At 34.0% G+C, this 18,851-nt stretch overlaps 1 pseudogene; it reads right to left on the reverse strand.

Moving 5' to 3' along the window:
• Window positions 1–1,527: 1,527 nt before the first annotated feature.
• Window positions 1,528–13,734, reverse strand: LOC143241712 (testisin-like; annotated as a pseudogene).
• Window positions 13,735–18,851: the final 5,117 nt, after the last annotated feature.

Here is an 18,851-nt window from a genome sequence, read left to right on the forward strand (position 1 = left end):
CTTATACATTTAGAGGATGTTAAAACAGTTCAAAGAGCCGATAAACAAAATCCATCAAAACAAACTCAGTATCACTTGCAGTGACACAGCGTTAAGTCCGCGAACTTGTAACGCTAGAAATCGGGTTTCGATTCCCATGGTAGGCATACCACAAATAGCCCAAACAATCAACTTCCTCGATGATTCAGGGAAAAGTTTCCAGGTTTACGGTGCTAAAATCAGGGTTCGAATAGAGCATAGGTAGCTCCCTGCGTAACTTAGAGCTGATATAAATCAGAACTTTCTACATAGGTCAACGCTAAGTTTCCGGACTTATAATGGTAAAATTCAGAGTTAGATTTACGCTAAAACAAATCACGGAATTCTCAGGATAACGAACTCAATCAACAATTGGATTGGTTCACCTGAAGACAACTAACTCTGTTTTGTCTTTAAAGATAACGTTATTTTTTTTAAACCCAATAAATTATTAACTTATTATCATAATCAAAACTTGGAAATGAATTATTATACGAACTACAGTATTGTTTGTTTGTTTTAAAACAATTAATTATTATAATTATTACCGTAGTTTGTTTGTTACTCCCATTTTAATGTCACACTCTTCTGACACCTGGCTTCGCCAAGTGTAATTCGAGGTGTGGGTTCGAACTAAACAAATTCGTCCTTTCAGTCGTGGTAACGTTAAAATGTGACGGTCGATCCACTATTCTTTGAAAAACAAAAGAAGATTAGCCAGAGTTGGTGGTAAGTGGTCTAGCTTTTACTGATAAATTAAAGAGGCTGATGCAGATAGCCCTGCTGAAACTTTTGCGCGAAATTCAAAACAAACAATGAAAGACTCAATAATATTTTCAGTAACACAGAACAATATACGTGACACAGTTTCGATGTTTCTTGGTTTGTTTTGTTGCAGGATTTTGCAAAACGCTACTAGAAGGCTAATTGCGTAAGGCGTCCCAAATATAACAATGGTAGATTAGCAGAAGAAAGGTACTAAAGACAACACCAGCCATAGAAATATACTTTGGAGACTCTATGAGTAGTTAATACAACAAAGTATTCCAGTGGCACAGCAGCGACATATCTAAAAAACCGAAGTGGTAAGCAGAGCATAGATATTCCATAGTGTAGCTTTGTGCAATTCGAATATACAAATAAAACATAATACAACAGAAAAATCTTGATAAACGTCTCATTTACATCAAATTTAGGCTGTAGTGATCAGTTAATTTCACTCAAATGAAATATTTGAGTAAGTTTTGAGAGAAATAAATATTAAAAGAGAGATTCAGTGAATATTAAACACTAAAGTTTTCAAAAATTACAAAAAACTTGGAATTACCAAACAATCAAGTATACTATAGAAATACTATTGCCCAAACAAGCAAGACGTCCTAGGAATACCTCAACTTTTTTCTGTCCTCTAGTAACAAAGAAATACTATAACACACTCGCTTCACTAATACGAAACCACAAGTATGGAAACGTAATTGTGTATTTAAAATTCTACAATGTTTTAATACTTCAGGAAAGAAACCATGAATTCACACTTACAAAACATGTCCCCCTGCCTCCTTCCAAAGTCCCCGCACACACATGCCAGCGATGGATTGGAATATCAAAATCCTCGTAGTAAGCTTTGTAACAGACAGAATTGTCAAAGATTTCCACGCCCACTTCTCTAAGAATATTTACTGGCTTTATGTCTATGGATGATCGAAATAATGAAGAAATATGTAAAAAAACGAAGAGAAACTAAATAATGACAAATATGTAAATGTGAAATATTAAAACTGTACACTCACACCACAGAATTATATCATTTTAGAATAAAATATACATTTACAAGATATTAAAACTGTACACTCACACCACAGAATTATATCCTTTTAGAATAAAATATACATTTACAAGATATTAAAACTGTACACTCACACCACAGAATTATATCCTTTTAGAATAAAATATACATTTACAAGATATTAAAACTGAACACTCACACCACAGAATTATATCCTTTTAGAATAAAATATACATTTACAAGATATTAAAACTGTACACTCACACCACAGAATTATATCATTTTAGAATAAAATACACATTTACAAGATATTAAAACTGTACACTCACACCACAGAATTATATTCTTTTAGAATAAAATATACATTTACAAGATATTAAAACTGTACACTCACACCACAGAATTATATCCTTTTAGAATAAAATATACATTTACAATATATTAAAACTGTACACTCACACCACAGAATTATATCCTTTAGAATAAAATATACGTTTACAAGATATTAAAACTGTACACTCACACCACAGAATTATATCCTTTTAAAATAAAATACACACTTACAAGATATTAAAACTGTACACTCATACCACAGAGATTATATCCTTTTAGAGATAAAATATACATTTACAAGATATTAAAACTGTACACTCACACCACAGAATTATATCATTTTAGAATAAAATATACATTTATAAGATATTAAAACTGTACACTCACACCACAGAATTATATCCTTTTAGAATAAAATATACATTTACAAGATATTAAAACTGTACACTCACACCACAGAATTATATCCTTTTAAAATAAAATACACACTTACAAGATATTAAAACTGTACACTCACACCACAGAATTATATCCTTTAAAATAAAATACACATTTACAAAATATTAAAACTGTACACTCATACCACAGAATTATATCCTTTTAGAATAAAATATACATTTACAAGATATTAAAACTGTACACTCACACCACAGAATTATATCATTTTAGAATAAAATATACATTTATAAGATATTAAAACTGTACACTCACACCACAGAATTATATCCTTTTAGAATAAAATATACATTTACAAGATATTAAAACTGTACACTCACACCACAGAATTATATCCTTTAAAATAAAATACACACTTACAAGATATTAAAACTGTACACTCACACCACAGAATTATATCCTTTTAAAATAAAATACACACTTACAAGATATTAAAACTGTACACTCATACCACAGAATTATATCCTTTTAGAATAAAATATACATTTACAAGATATTAAAACTGTACACTCACACCACAGAATTATATCATTTTAGAATAAAATATACATTTATAAGATATTAAAACTGTACACTCACACCACAGAATTATATCCTTTTAGAATAAAATATACATTTACAAGATATTAAAACTGTACACTCATACCACAGAATTATATCCTTTTAGAATAAAATATACATTTACAAGATATTAAAACTGTACACTCACACACAGAATTATATCATTTTAGAATAAAATATACATTTATAAGATATTAAAACTGTACACTCACACCACAGAATTATATCCTTTTAGAATAAAATATACATTTACAAGATATTAAAACTGTACACTCACACCACAGAATTATATCATTTTAGAATAAAATATACATTTATAAGATATTAAAACTGTACACTCACACCACAGAATTATATCCTTTTAGAATAAAATATGCCTTTACAAGATATTAAAACTGTACACTCACACCACAGAATTATATCCTTTTAGAATAAAATATGCATTTACAAGATATTAAAACTGTACACTCACACCACAGAATTATATCCTTTTAGAATAAAATATGCATTTACAAGATATTAAAACTGTACACTCACACCACAGAATTATATCCTTTTAAAACAAATTAACCACCACTTGTACTATTAACAACATACCATATTCTACTTTAACCTTAGGTATTAACGACATACCATATTCTGCTTTAACCTTTAGGTATTAACGACATACCATATTCTACTTTTAACCTTTAGGTATTAACAACATACCATATTCTATTTAACTTTAGTATCAACAAGCATGCCATATTCTAATTTAACCTTTATGATAACAATAGCATGCCATATTCTACTTTCACGGCAGCTTGAGTAATTGACAAGAAATACCATATTCTATTTTGACCTTTATTATTAACAACATGCCACGTTCTGCTTTTAACCTTTAGTATTAACAACATACTACCGTTCTGTTTGCCCTTTGGTCTTAACAACATACCATATTCTGCTTTGGCCTTTGGTATTAACAACATACCATATTATGTTTGACCTGAGTATTAACAACATGCCATATTCTGTTTAACTTTAGTATTAACAACGTGCCATATTCTGCTTTAACCTTTACTTATTAAACAACATGCCACATTCTACTTTCACCTTTGGTATTAACAACATACCCGTATTCTATTTAACCTTGATTATTAACAACATACCACGTTCTACTTTTAACCTTTGGTATTAACAACATACTACGTTCTGTTGCCCCTTTGGATCTTAACAACATACCATATTCTGCTAGCTAACGGCTTTAGTATTAACCGGCATACCATATTATGTTTAACCTTTGGTATTAACAACATACCATATTCTATTTAACTTTAGTTATTAACAAGCGTGCCATATTCTGCTTTGACCTTTTGGTTATTAACAACATACCACGTTCTGCTTTCACGGCTTTAGTATTAACAACATACCATATTCTGTTTGACCTTTGGTGTTAACAACATACCATTTTTTACTTTAACCTGGGGTATTAACAACATACCATAATTCTGGCACTGACATTTTGGCATTAACAACATACCATATTATATTTAACCTTTATTAACAACATACCATATTCTGTTTAACCTTTGGTGTTAACAAATATACTACCGTTCTGTTTAACCTTTAGGTATTGACAACATACCATGTTCTGTTTGACGGCTTGGTTATTAAACAACATGCCATATTCTGCAGCTTAACCGACCAGCGTTGTCGATTCATTGACAACATACTATGTTCTGCTTCGGTGGTTGGTGTTAAACAAACATACCATATTCTATTTAACATTTTGTATGGATGGCAATACCATATTCTAATTTGACCTTTGGTGTTAATTAGCATGCCGCCATACTACGGCTTTGGTTTATTGTAAACAACATACCATATTCTGTTTAACCTTTGGTATTAACAACATACTATGTTCTGCTTTAACGGCTTTGGTGTTAACAACATACCATATTCTGCGTAACCAACCACTTGCGTGTAATTGAACAGCGTTCCATATTCTTACTTCAACCACCACTGTATTGATTAACAACATACCATATTCTATCTTAAAGCGCCACTTTTGATTATTAACAACGCTACCGTTTTCTGCCTAAACTGACCACTTGATTGATTAACAAGCATTCCATGATTCTGCGCTGACCGCCACCACGGTATTAACGAACGCACCATATTCTGCTTTAACCGCCACACGTTGATTATTAACAAACATACCATATTCTGTCTTAAAGCCAGCCGCGTGTATTAATAACGTACATACCATTTTCTGCCGTAACCAACCAACCAGTTGATTATTAACAACGTTCCATATTCTATTTTAAGCCACCACTTATTGTATTAAACAACATACCGTTTTCTGCGTAACCAACCAAAAGCTTAATTGTATTATTAAACAACGTTCCACTGTTCTGCTTTAACCACCACATTGTATTGATGATTACAACGCACCATATTCTGCAGATAACAACCACTTGTATGAATGACAACATGCCGTATTCTGCGCTGGCTTGGTATTAATAATATACCGTGATTCTGCCTTAACCGCCGTTTTATGTGATTAATAACAACATACCGTATTCTGCTTTAACTTTAGTATTATTGACATGCCATATTCTACTTTAACTTTTGAGTATTGACTACATGCCATATTCTGCTCTTTAACGCGGTGATTAACTACGTACCATGTTTTGGCTTAACTGCTACTGGTATTGACTACATACCATATTCTGCCTTAACCGCCACTTTCTATTAATAACCGGCGTTCCGTATTCTATCTTAACCACCACGTTGTATTATTGACAACATGCCATATTCTGCCCTAACCACCGCTTGTATTATTGACAAAAACATGCGGGTGTTCTGCTTTGGTTTTTGGTATTAACGGCATACCATATTCTGCCTTAACCACCACTTCTATTAATAACAACATGCCATATTCTGCCTTAACAACCAGCTTGTGTTATTAACAACGTTCCATATTCTATCTTGGCCGCCACATTGATTAACAACATGCCATATTCTGCTTTGGCTTTTGGTATTAACTTCATACCATATTCTACCTTAACCACCACTTGTATTAATAACTACATACCATATTCTACTTTAACCTTTAGTATTAACTACATACCATATTCTACTTTAACCTTTAGTATTAACTACATACCATATTCTACCTTTCCCCACCCTGTTGCTACACATTCAGCACCTTCAAACTCTTCGTGTTGTTGTGGCAGACAAATTGGTTTCACATATTCACTTAGTTTCACTGGTTCGGATAATCTCATCATAGCTATGTCTTCATCATAGTTCCGGTATTTATTGTAAGGAAAACGTGTGATACATTGTAGGTGCCTTCAGTGCCTTCCTGCAGTTTTTTGGTGGTGTTCTCCCACCATCACTTTCCAGAAGATCGCCTGGGGTAAGGAAAACAATGGACTGTCCAAAGAAATTTGTTAGTGGATTAGTTTAGGGAAAGTAGAGAGTTCGTTATATAAAACTGATATGGAAATCAAGTACACAAAGAAGGTTTAATTTTCTTACTGGGTAAAGAAGGTGTTGTTGTGAGATACATATGGATTTATTTTCATCAGGTGATACCTTAAGGTGTTGTCATGAGATACATGTCGATTTACTGTCATCAGGTGACACCTTAAGGTGTTGTTGTGAGACACATGTCAATTTATTATCATCAGGTAACACCTTAAGGTGTTGTCATGAGATACATGTCGAATTACTGTCTTCAGGTGACACCTTAAGGTGTTGTTGTGAGATACATGTCGATTTATTTTCATCAGGTGATACCTTAAGGTGTTGTCTTGAGATACATGTTAATTTATTGTCATCAGGTGACACCTTAAGGTGTTGTCTTGAGATACATGTAAAGTTACTGTCATCAGGTGACACCTTAAGGTGTTGTCATGAGATACATGTCGATTTATTATCATCAGGTGACACCTTAAGGTGTTGTCTTGAGATACATGTCAATTTATTGTCATCAGGCGACACCTTAAGGTGTTGTCTTGAGATATATGTCGATTTATTTTCATCAAGTGACACCTTAAGGTGTTGTTGTGATATACATGTCGATTTACTGTCATCAGGTACACCTTAAGGTGTTGTTGTGAGATACATGTCGAATTACTGTCTTCAGGTGACACCTTAAGGTGTTGTTGTGAGATACATGTCGATTTATTTTCATCAGGTGATACCTTAAGGTGTTGTCTTGAGATACATGTCGATTTATTGTCATCAGGTGACACCTTAAGGTGTTGTCATGAGATACATGTCGAATTACTGTCTTCAGGTGACACCTTAAGGTGTTATTGTGATATACATGTCGATTTATTTTCATCAGGTGATACCTTAAGGTGTTGTCTTGAGATACATGTCAATTTATTGTCATCAGGTGACACCTTAAGGTGTTGTCTTGAGATACATGTCAATTTATTGTCATCAGGTGACACCTTAAGGTGTTGTCTTGAGATACATGTAAAGTTACTGTCATCAGGTGACCCCTTAAGGTGTTGTCATGAGATACATGTCGATTTATTATCATCAGGGGACACCTTAAGGTGTTGTCTTGAGATACATGTCAATTTATTGTCATCAGGCGACACCTTAAGGTGTTGTCTTGAGATACATGTCGATTTATTTTCATCAAGTGACACCTTAAGGTGTTGTTGTGAGATACATGTCGATTTACTGTCATTAGGTGACACCTTAAGGTGTTGTTGTGAGATACATGTCGATTTATTTTCATCAGGTGACACCTTAAGGTGTTGTCTTGAGATACATGTCAATTTATTGTCATCAGGTGACACCTTAAGGTGTTGTCTTGAGATACATGTCAATTTATTGTCATCAGGTGACACCTTAAGGTGTTGTCTTGAGATACATGTAAAGTTACTGTCATCAGGTGACCCCTTAAGGTGTTGTCATGAGATACATGTCGATTTATTATCATCAGGGGACACCTTAAGGTGTTGTCTTGAGATACATGTCAATTTATTGTCTTAAGGCGACACCTTAAGGTGTTGTCTTGAGATACATGTCGATTTATTTTCATCAAGTGACATCTTAAGGTGTTGTTGTGAGATACATGTCGATTTACTGTCATTAGGTGACACCTTAAGGTGTTGTCTTGAGATACATGTCAATTTATTGTCATCAGGGGACACCTTAAGGTGTTGTCTTGAGATACATGTCAATTTATTGTCATGAGGCGACACCTTAAGGTGTTGTCTTGAGAACATGTCGATTTATTTTCATCAGGTGACACCTTAAGGTGTTGTTGTGAGATACATGTCGATTTATTGTCATCAGGTTACACCTTAAGGTGTTGTCTTGAGATCCATGTCGATTTATTGTCATCAGGTGACACATTAAGGTGTTGTCTTGAGATCCATGTCGATTTATTGTCATCAGGTGACACATTAAGGTGTTGTTGTGAGATACATGTCGATTTATTGTCATCATGTGACACCTTAAGGTGTTGTCTTGAGATACATGTCGATTTATTGTCTTCAGGTGACACCTTAAAGTGTTGTTGTGAGATACATGTCGATTTATTGTCATCAGGTGACAACTTAAGGTGTTGTTGTGAGATACATGTCAATTTATTGTCATCAGGTGACACCTTAAGGTGTTGTTTTGAGATACATGTCGATTTATTGTCATCAGGTTACACCTTAAGGTGTTGTTTTGAGATACATGTCAATTTATTGTCATCAGGTGACACCTTAAGGTGTTGTTGTGAGATACATGTCAATTTATTGTCATCAGGTGACATTAAGGTGTTGTCTTTAGATACATGTCGATTTATTTTCATCAGGTGACACCTTAAGGTGTTGTCTTGAGATACATGTCGATTTATTATCATCAGGGACACCTTAAGGTGTTGTCTTGAGATACATGTCAATTTATTGTCTTAAGGCGACACCTTAAGGTGTTGTCTTGAATACATGTCGATTTATTTTCATCAAGTGACATCTTAAGGTGTTGTTGTGAGATACATGTCGATTTATTATCTTCAGGTAACACCTTAAAATGTTGTCTTGAGATACATGTCAATTTATTGTCATCAGGTGACACATTAATGTCTTGTCTTGAGATACATGTCAATTTATTATCATCAGGTGACACCTTAACGTGTTGTTGGGAGATACATGTCGATTTATTATCATCAGGTGACACCTTAAGGTGTTGTCTTGAGATACATGTCAATTTATTGTCATCAGGCGACACCTTAAGGTGTTGTCTTGAGATACATGTCGATTTATTTTCATCAAGTGACACCTTAAGGTGTTGTTGTGAGATACATGTCGATTTACTGTCATTAGGTGACACCTTAAGGTGTTGTTGTGAGATACATGTCGATTTATTTTCATCAGGTGACACCTTAAGGTGTTGTCTTGAGATACATGTCAATTTATTGTCATCAGGTGACACCTTAAGGTGTTGTCTTGAGATACATGTCAATTTATTGTCATCAGGTGACACCTTAAGGTGTTGTCTTGAGATACATGTAAAGTTACTGTCATCAGGTGACCCTTAAGGTGTTGTCATGAGATACATGTCGATTTATTATCATCAGGGGACACCTTAAGGTGTTGTTTTGAGATACATGTCAATTTATTGTCTTAAGGCGACACCTTAAGGTGTTGTCTTGAGATACATGTCGATTTATTTTCATCAAGTGACACCTTAAGGTGTTGTTGTGAGATACATGTCGATTTACTGTCATTAGGTGACACCTTAAGGTGTTGTTGTGAGATACATGTCAATATACTGTCATCAGGTGACTACTTAAGGTGTTGTCTTTAGATACATGTCAATTTACTGTCATCAGGTGACACCTTAAGGTGTTGTTCTTAGATTCATGTCGATTTATTGTCATCAGGCGACACCTTAAGGTGTTGTTGTGAGATACATGTCGATTTATTGTCATCAGGTGACACCTTAAGGTGTTGTCTTGAGATACATGTCAATTTATTTTCATCAAGTGACACCTTAAGGTGTTGTCTTGAGATACATGTCGATTTATTGTCATCAGGTGACACTTTAAGGTGTTGTTGTGAGATACATGTCGATTTATTGTCATCAAATGACACCTTAAGGTGTTGTCTTGAGATACACGTCAATTTACTGTCATCAGGTGACACCTTAAGGTGTTGTCTTGAGATACATGTCGATTTATTATCATCAGGTGGCACCTTAAGGTGTTGTTGTGAGATACATGTCAATTTACTGTCATCAGGTGACACCTTAAGGTGTTGTTGTGAGATACATGTCGATTTATTATCTTCAGGTGACACCTTAAAATGTTGTCTTGAGATACATGTCAATTTACTGTCATCAGGTGACATCTTAAGGTGTTGTTGTGAGATACATATCGATTTATTATCTTCAGGTAACACCTTAAAATGTTGTCTTGAGATACATGTCAATTTATTGTCATCAGGTGACACATTAATGTCTTGTCTTGAGATACATGTCAATTTATTATCATCAGGTGACACCTTAACGTGTTGTTGGGAGATACATGTCGATTTATTTTCATCAGGTGACACCTTAAGGTGTTGTCTTGAGATACATGTCGATTTATTGTCATCAGGTGACACTTTAAGGTGTTGTTTTGAGATACATGTCAATTTACTGTCATCAGGTGATACCTTAAGGTGTTGACTTGAGATACATGTCAAGTTACTGTCATCAGGTGACACCTTAAGGTGTTGTCTTGAGATACATGTCAATTTATTGTCATCAGGGGACACCTTAAGGTGTTGTCTTGAGATACATGTCAATTTATTGTCATGAGGCGACACCTTAAGGTGTTGTCTTGAGAACATGTCGATTTATTTTCATCAGGTGACACCTTAAGGTGTTGTTGTGAGATACATGTCGATTTATTGTCATCAGGTTACACCTTAAGGTGTTGTCTTGAGATCCATGTCGATTTATTGTCATCAGGTGACACATTAAGGTGTTGTCTTGAGATCCATGTCGATTTATTGTCATCAGGTGACACATTAAGGTGTTGTTGTGAGATACATGTCGATTTATTGTCATCATGTGACACCTTAAGGTGTTGTCTTGAGATACATGTCGATTTATTGTCTTCAGGTGACACCTTAAAGTGTTGTTGTGAGATACATGTCGATTTATTGTCATCAGGTGACAACTTAAGGTGTTGTTGTGAGATACATGTCAATTTATTGTCATCAGGTGACACCTTAAGGTGTTGTTTTGAGATACATGTCGATTTATTGTCATCAGGTTACACCTTAAGGTGTTGTTTTGAGATACATGTCAATTTATTGTCATCAGGTGACACCTTAAGGTGTTGTTGTGAGATACATGTCAATTTATTGTCATCAGGTGACATTAAGGTGTTGTCTTTAGATACATGTCAATTTACTGTCATCAGGTGACACCTTAAGGTCTTGTTTAGAGATACATGTCCATTTATTGTCATCAAGTGACACCTTAAGGTATTGTCCTCAGATGAATTTTGACGTGTCATCACCAGGTGCTCTTAAGATGTCATTAGGTGCATGGTGACGTACAGAATCGTTGTGTTTTTTCAGATACGTTTTAGCTGTTTTAACGACGTTACAGTAATACAGTGAGAAGGGTATTCATTACGAGATTAGTGATAAGAAATTATTTTATCCCAGTTATAGTTAACTGACTTATTCCTGTGTTCATGAAACATTTGTTGATACTTGCGTTAAAACCCATAATATTACTATTTTAACTTTAGCATAACACACGAGTGAAACTAAACATAGAATTCCGTGGAAAAAAAAACTGTTATTTATCATAGTGGGAAATCTAGTGTGATTATACATGAATCTATTGAAATAATTATATATAAAATGTAAATTTAAATTATTAAATTCAGATTACGTACTTGTTTGAAATGTTTTCAGTAGATGGCCAGAAATTATTTGATATGCGTGTGTGTTTTCTTATAACAAAACCACTTTGGGCTATCTGCTGAGCCCACCGAGGGAATCGAGCCCCTGATTTTAGCGTTGCAAATCCGTAGACATACCGTTGTAGTAGCGGTGGGGCATATTTGATATGCAAACTTGTTTTCTGGTAATTGTATAAATAAGGGTTACGTTTTACATTACTCTACACTTTTGAGGGTAATTCAGTGATATAGAGTGGGTGTTAATTTTTTGTTTTTTTAGTGACTTTAATCCTGTACATTAAATTACTGGCAGTTTATTGTACTTTGTCTTATTGTTAGAATTGTGTATTCAATAATCGTTGTTTTAAAATACTCATGACTTAAATTATTTCTTATCTCTAAAAATAAACACGAATTTAAATGATACGAAACATAACTTGTATTTCTGTCATAAATTAACAGTAAAATCATACACAGTAATATGTTTAGATATACATTAAAATATGATCCGGCATTGCCGGGTGGGTTAAGACACCGACTCGTAATCTGATGGTCGCCAGTTCGAATCTCCATAACTCCAAACATGCTCGCCCCTTTCAGGCGTGGGGACGTTATAATGTGACGGTCAATCCCACTATTCGTTGGTAAAAGAGTAGCCCAATAGTTGGCGGTGGGTGGTGATGACTAGCTGCCTTCCCTCTAGTCTTACACTGCTAAATTAGGGACGATAGCGCAGATAGCCCTCAGTAGCTTTGCGCGAAATTAAAAACACAAACAAACAATACATTAAAATAATCATACACCAAATAGTAAGAAGTACGACTGAATAATCAGTGAGATAGACAGATAAGTAAGAATAAAGGGAGAAAAGAGACAGAATAATACAGTGAGAGAGATGGACGGGCTAATACAAACACTGACTTAGCTATTAACAGAAAACATCAAAAAGGTAACAAACGAATAAGTATAGATTTGAGCGAGGTTCTAGAAGGTAAACACATACTTGATGACACAGTGGGCTGCAGTAAGGATCCATTGTCTGTCTATCAAAATACCACCACACCAGTGTCCCAGGGGGCCGAACTGAGGGTGATTCAACCGTAGGGAAATCTGATGTGAGAAACAAGGTTTGTCAGGTATTTACCAGGAGAACATTTAACCTACTATAGTAATAATAATGTTGAATACAGAGGAAATAATAAATGAAAATAAATACTGCTCGTGCAGTCCTGAGAAAGGGTATGATGAAGAAATAATTGTTTAGGGACAAAAATGGACTGCTATTTGGTTGTCGTTTGTAAAAATAAAGACGTTTTCACGGTTAGTTTACTGACACAAAAAGAGTCTGACCTGCCAAGGCCACATGCCCTTCTTTGCATTATGTCCTCCGTAGATTCTGAGGGAAAACGGGTCATCAGCGTATCTGTTCACTCCACATTCTACAAAAATCAGAGATAAAAGAAATGAGTATAAGAATTACTGTAGAATATTAGATTTCAATAGATATAATGTGATTTTATCTGTCGTCTTACGATCTGTGAAGTCCACGTAAAGAAGCAGTGCTAATATTTTCCACATCATTCTTGTTAGAAGTGTGTCTTTCATAGAATCTTAATGTAGACCTCGAACGAGATGTGATTTGACGCGAGCAGGACCAGTTGGGATACTTAAACAAATTTATAAAAAAAATGCCCTTCTTGTGTTAACCTTGTAATAACCTGTTTCAAGTTTTCTATATCATGACAAAAGTAACTCTACATTGAACGGGCGTGGCCCAGAACTTAAGAGTGCTTGGAATGAGGATCCGAAAATTTGTACAAAGTAGTGATTAGCTCGTTAGCTGATCTAATAGAATAATGGACAATCCACAACAGACAAGGACAGCTCTCGTGCTGGCGGTGTGTACCGTTAACTAGTCTATGATTTCAAAATAATGGACAGTTATGCGCAGGTGGTCCTTGTGTGGCTTTGAGTGAAAGTTGTAAACACAAACCCTTCCAAAGTGCGTTACTGATATTTATATTTGTTCGACATACAATTAATAATCTTTTTGTTGATAAATTAGATATTTTATTTGTAAAAATGTCTTACCTGCAATTAAACCTAATCGATAAATCTAAAAACTGTAACGCTAAAACTAGGAATTGATAGAATCAGTACAGACAGCACGTCGTAAACTCACAACAGACCTCAGACCTATATAAGGAACTTTACAATAGTTTTACCACAGCGCATACTATACAGAAACCCTTAAAACCAACTTTACAATAGCTTTACTACAGTAAATACCATACTGGGACCCTTAAAACCAGCTATTAGTTTTACATAAAGTAATGATAATATGGTATAATAAGGTATACTTCACAGGAAATTAACAGTAAAGCAAACTTTCAGTGTATTACAGTAATAATTTACAGTGATTTAATGGTAAAGTACAATTATATTGTATCTACCAGTTTCATCTCTTTCTTCTAATAGTGCATGTCTTTACTAAACGTGATTAACAAAGTTAATTAAAGACCCTTGTAAAAAAGATTACAGTGTTAGTGTTAACCTAGTGTCAGGAAGAAACAAAAAAGCTGTAATTTCAGTTTGTTATGGAGAACAAAGTAAGTTGTTGTTTAAAAGCATCAACACTTTATCAGCTGTTGTGATACGTTAACTGTAAGCTAAGGTTATCTTTATCTGTGGTATTCACTGATTCTTTGTTATTAATACTGTGATTTTATCTGTTTTTGTAATATTTAGCAATACGTTAATCTGATGTGTATGTTAAAGTGGCTATACTATAAGGATAATGACTATAATTTATGTAAAGAACAAACACGTCTGTTTAGTAATCTATCAAACTCTCGAGAAGCAGATACTAATAATATTGAAATTAATATCAAGGGTGGAACAAGTTTTTTTGGTCTATGTATCTTTGGTTAAAGTTTTTAAGCAGATAACGAAGTGATATGTATATCCTTCTAATAAGGGTTCGGCATGGCCAGGTGGGTTAAGACGTCCGACTCATAATCCGAGGGACGCGGGTTCGAATCCCCGTCATACCAAACATTCTCACCTTTTCAGCCATGGGGGCTTTATAATTTTACGATCAATCCCACTATTCGTTGTTAAAAACGTAGCCCCACAGTTGGCGGTGGATGGTCATGACCTTACCTCTAGTCTTGCACTGCTAAATTAGGAACGGCGAACCCTCCAGTAGCATTGCGCAAAATTCAAAAGCAAACAAACAATTCCGAAAAGTTGAATAGTGTTTAGTTTGGCAGTCCAATATCTTTCTTTCATTTCTCTGTCTGCTTTAGTATTGAATCCTGTTTTAATGCCAGTGAGAGTTAATGGACAAGAGATCATTACATACAGTCTAGCTCTTAGAATAAAGAAAACATACTCAGATAAAACAAATTACAGCTGGAGATCTAAAAACAAACCATGTTACAGAGAGGGTGTGAAGATACCGAAATCGACAAGGAAATTGAGAAGCGGAAAACATTCTAAGTCAGGGTAAAACTAAACTTTCAAATAGAATTCGTCTTCTTATTACCTGTTACTATAAAACTCAGAAACGTTTAACGAATTCTGAAAAAAAAACATTTTCATCTTCGACAACTTGACAGTCGTTTCAAACAGGTATTTCCTGAAGTTCCCGTTGTCTCCTTCCGGAAAAGCAGAACTCTAAAAGATATCCTTGTTCTCACAAATTACACCCCATTCCAAAGTGGTTGACGTTCAGGCAGTAAACCCAACTGTCAAACCTGCAAGTCCGTAGAAACCACTGACTCGTTCAGACAGTAAAGCCAGCTGTCAAACCTGCAAGTCATTATAAACCACTGACTCGTTCAGACAGTAAAGCCAGCTGTCAAACCTGCAAGTCATTAGAAACCACTGACTCATTCAGGCAGTAAAGCCAGCTGTCAAACCTGCAAGTCCATAGAAACCACTGACTCGTTCAGGCAGTAAAGCCAGCTGTCAAACCTGCAAGGACATACACGAACAACTCTAAGAGAATGTTTTAACAATCATAAACCTTCTATTAACAGGACATACACGAACAATTCTGAGAGAATGTTTTAACAATCATAAACCTTCTATTAACAGGACATACACGAACAACTCTAAGAGAATGTTTTAACAATCATAAACCTTCAATTAACAGGACATACACGAACAACTCTAAGAGAATGTTTTAACAATCATAAATCTTCTATTAACAGGACATACACAAACAACTGTGAGGGAACATTTTAACAATCATAAATCTTCTACGAATTACGAGTGGAGTGCCTTAACCAACTGGCCATGCCGGGGCCTTTTCAGAATTAATCTAGATCCAGGAATCAAAGAGCTCCGGTCATCAGTTTCACCTCATTCTTCACTTATTTCTTCATGAAATATTAAATATGATTTTTTAAATTGGTTAACATAACATATCTTTTTCAATCATTCTTCATGTGTTATCTTTATTTAACTTAAACACCTAATAATATTTGTTTAAAAATATACGTAGATATAACCATTTCAAAATTAAAATATCACTAACACATTTTGATAGACACTCTCGCCATCGGCTACATTGCGCCCGAAATGAGACGCTCACAACAGTACAGATGACCAGAAGTCCACTTGAAATAAAAACGTATCTCAGGACAGCTAGTATAGGTATTGACACTTTTACTGATAAAGGACAGCTAGTATGGGTATTAAAAGTTTTACTGATAAAGGACAGCTAGTATGGGTATTAACACTTTTACTGATAAATGACAGCTAGTATGGGTATTAACACTTTTACTGATAAAGGACAGCTAGTATGGGTATTGACACTTTTACTGATAAAGGACAGCTAGTATGGGTATTAACAGTTTTACTGATAAAGGACAGCTAGTATGGGTATTAACACTTTTACTGATAAAGGACAGCTAGTATGGGTATTAACACTTTTACTGATAAAGGACAGCTAGTATGGGCATTAACACTTTTACTGATAAAGGACAGCTAGTATGGGTATCAACACTTTTACTGATAAAGGACAGCTAGTATGGGTATTAACACTTTTACTGATAAAGGACAGCTAGTATGGGCATTAACACTTTTACTGATAAAGGACAGCTAGTATGGGTATCAACACTTTTACTGATAAAGGACAGCTAGTATGGGTATTAACACTTTTACTGATAAAGGACAGCTAGTATGGGTATTAACACTTTTACTGATAAAGGACAGCTAGTATGGGTATTAACACTTTTACTGATAAAGGAAGAACAACGTTTCGATCTTCTCAGGTTAACTTCAGGTTAAGTACACAGAGAAGTAAACAATTCCAGGAAAATCCCATGATGTCATTAAACACCCTCGACATACATCACAACACCACTCCCAGTTTGCACCTGAAGAAAAAAGGTCCACCTTTCGAATGACTCGGGTTATAGGGTTTCTGCTTCACTGAAGTTTCTACAAAAATCATAATTAGATTCTTAGATATAACGTCTGTGATAACGGAGTCCAACTATGGACTTATGACAGAAATTACTTCTATAAAATATGATTAACAAAATATATAATTACAAGTTAACTAAAATAACGTTCGTTAATAAGGAATTTAGAAGTTATGATAAAATTCATCTGGACTATAATTTGTTAATCATGTATTTTGAATCATTTATGAAAAGGTTTACTCAAAGTCCATTAATGAAAAATTGTGAATGTGTTATGAACGTTTGACTAATGTATATTAATGAAAAATTGTGAATGTGTTATGATAGTTTGTCTAAAATACATTAATGAAAAATTATGCGTGTGTTATGACAGTTTGTTTAAAGTTTATTATTGCAAAATTGTGAGTGTTTTATGAATTTTTGTCTAAAGTCCCTTAATGAGAATTTGTGAATGTGTTAACAAGTTTGTTTAAAGTCATTTAATGTAAAATTATGAATGTGTTTTGAATGTTTGTCTAAAGTCTGTTAATAAAAAATTGTGAATGTATTGTGAATGTTTGCATATAGTCTATTAATGAAAAGTTGTGTATGTGTTATGAATGTTTGTCTAAAGTCCATTAATGAAAATTTGTGAATGCGATTGCCAATAGTCCATTAATGAAAAATTATGAATTTGTTATGAAAGTTTATCTATAGGCTATTAATAAAAAATTTGATTGTGTTTCCCTAAATTCCGTTAATGAAAAATTGAGAGTGTTTTATGAATGTTTGTCTAAAGTCTATTGATCAAAAACTGTGAACGTATTATGAAAATTTGTCTAAAGTCCATTAATGAAAAATTGTGAATGTGTTATGAATGTTTTTCTAAAGTCTATCAATGAAAAACTGTGAATGTGTTATGAACGTATGCCTAAATTCCATTAATTAAAAATGGTGAATGTGTTATGAAAGTTTGTCTAAAGTCCATTGATCAAAAATGGTGAATGTGTTATGAAAATTTGTCTAAAGTCCATTAATGAAAAATTGTGAATGTGTTATGAATGTTTTTCTAAAGTCTATCAATGAAAAACTGTGAATGTGTTATGAACGTATGCCTAAATTCCATTAATTAAAAATGGTGAATGTGTTATGAAAGTTTGTCTAAAGTCCATTGATCAAAAATGGTGAATGTGTTATGAATGTTTGTTTAAGGGCCATTAATAAAAAATTGTGAGCGTGTTTGCCTAAAATCCATTAGTGAAAACTGTGAATGTGTTATTAAAGTTTATCTAAAGTCTATTATTTAAAAACTGTAAGTGTTTAATAAATATTTGTCTAAAGTCCCTTAATGAAAATTTGTGAATGTGTTATCAAGTTTGTT

Source organism: Tachypleus tridentatus, unplaced genomic scaffold (assembly GCF_004210375.1).
Source record: "Tachypleus tridentatus isolate NWPU-2018 unplaced genomic scaffold, ASM421037v1 Hic_cluster_1, whole genome shotgun sequence".
Classification (NCBI taxonomy): domain Eukaryota; kingdom Metazoa; phylum Arthropoda; class Merostomata; order Xiphosura; family Limulidae; genus Tachypleus; species Tachypleus tridentatus.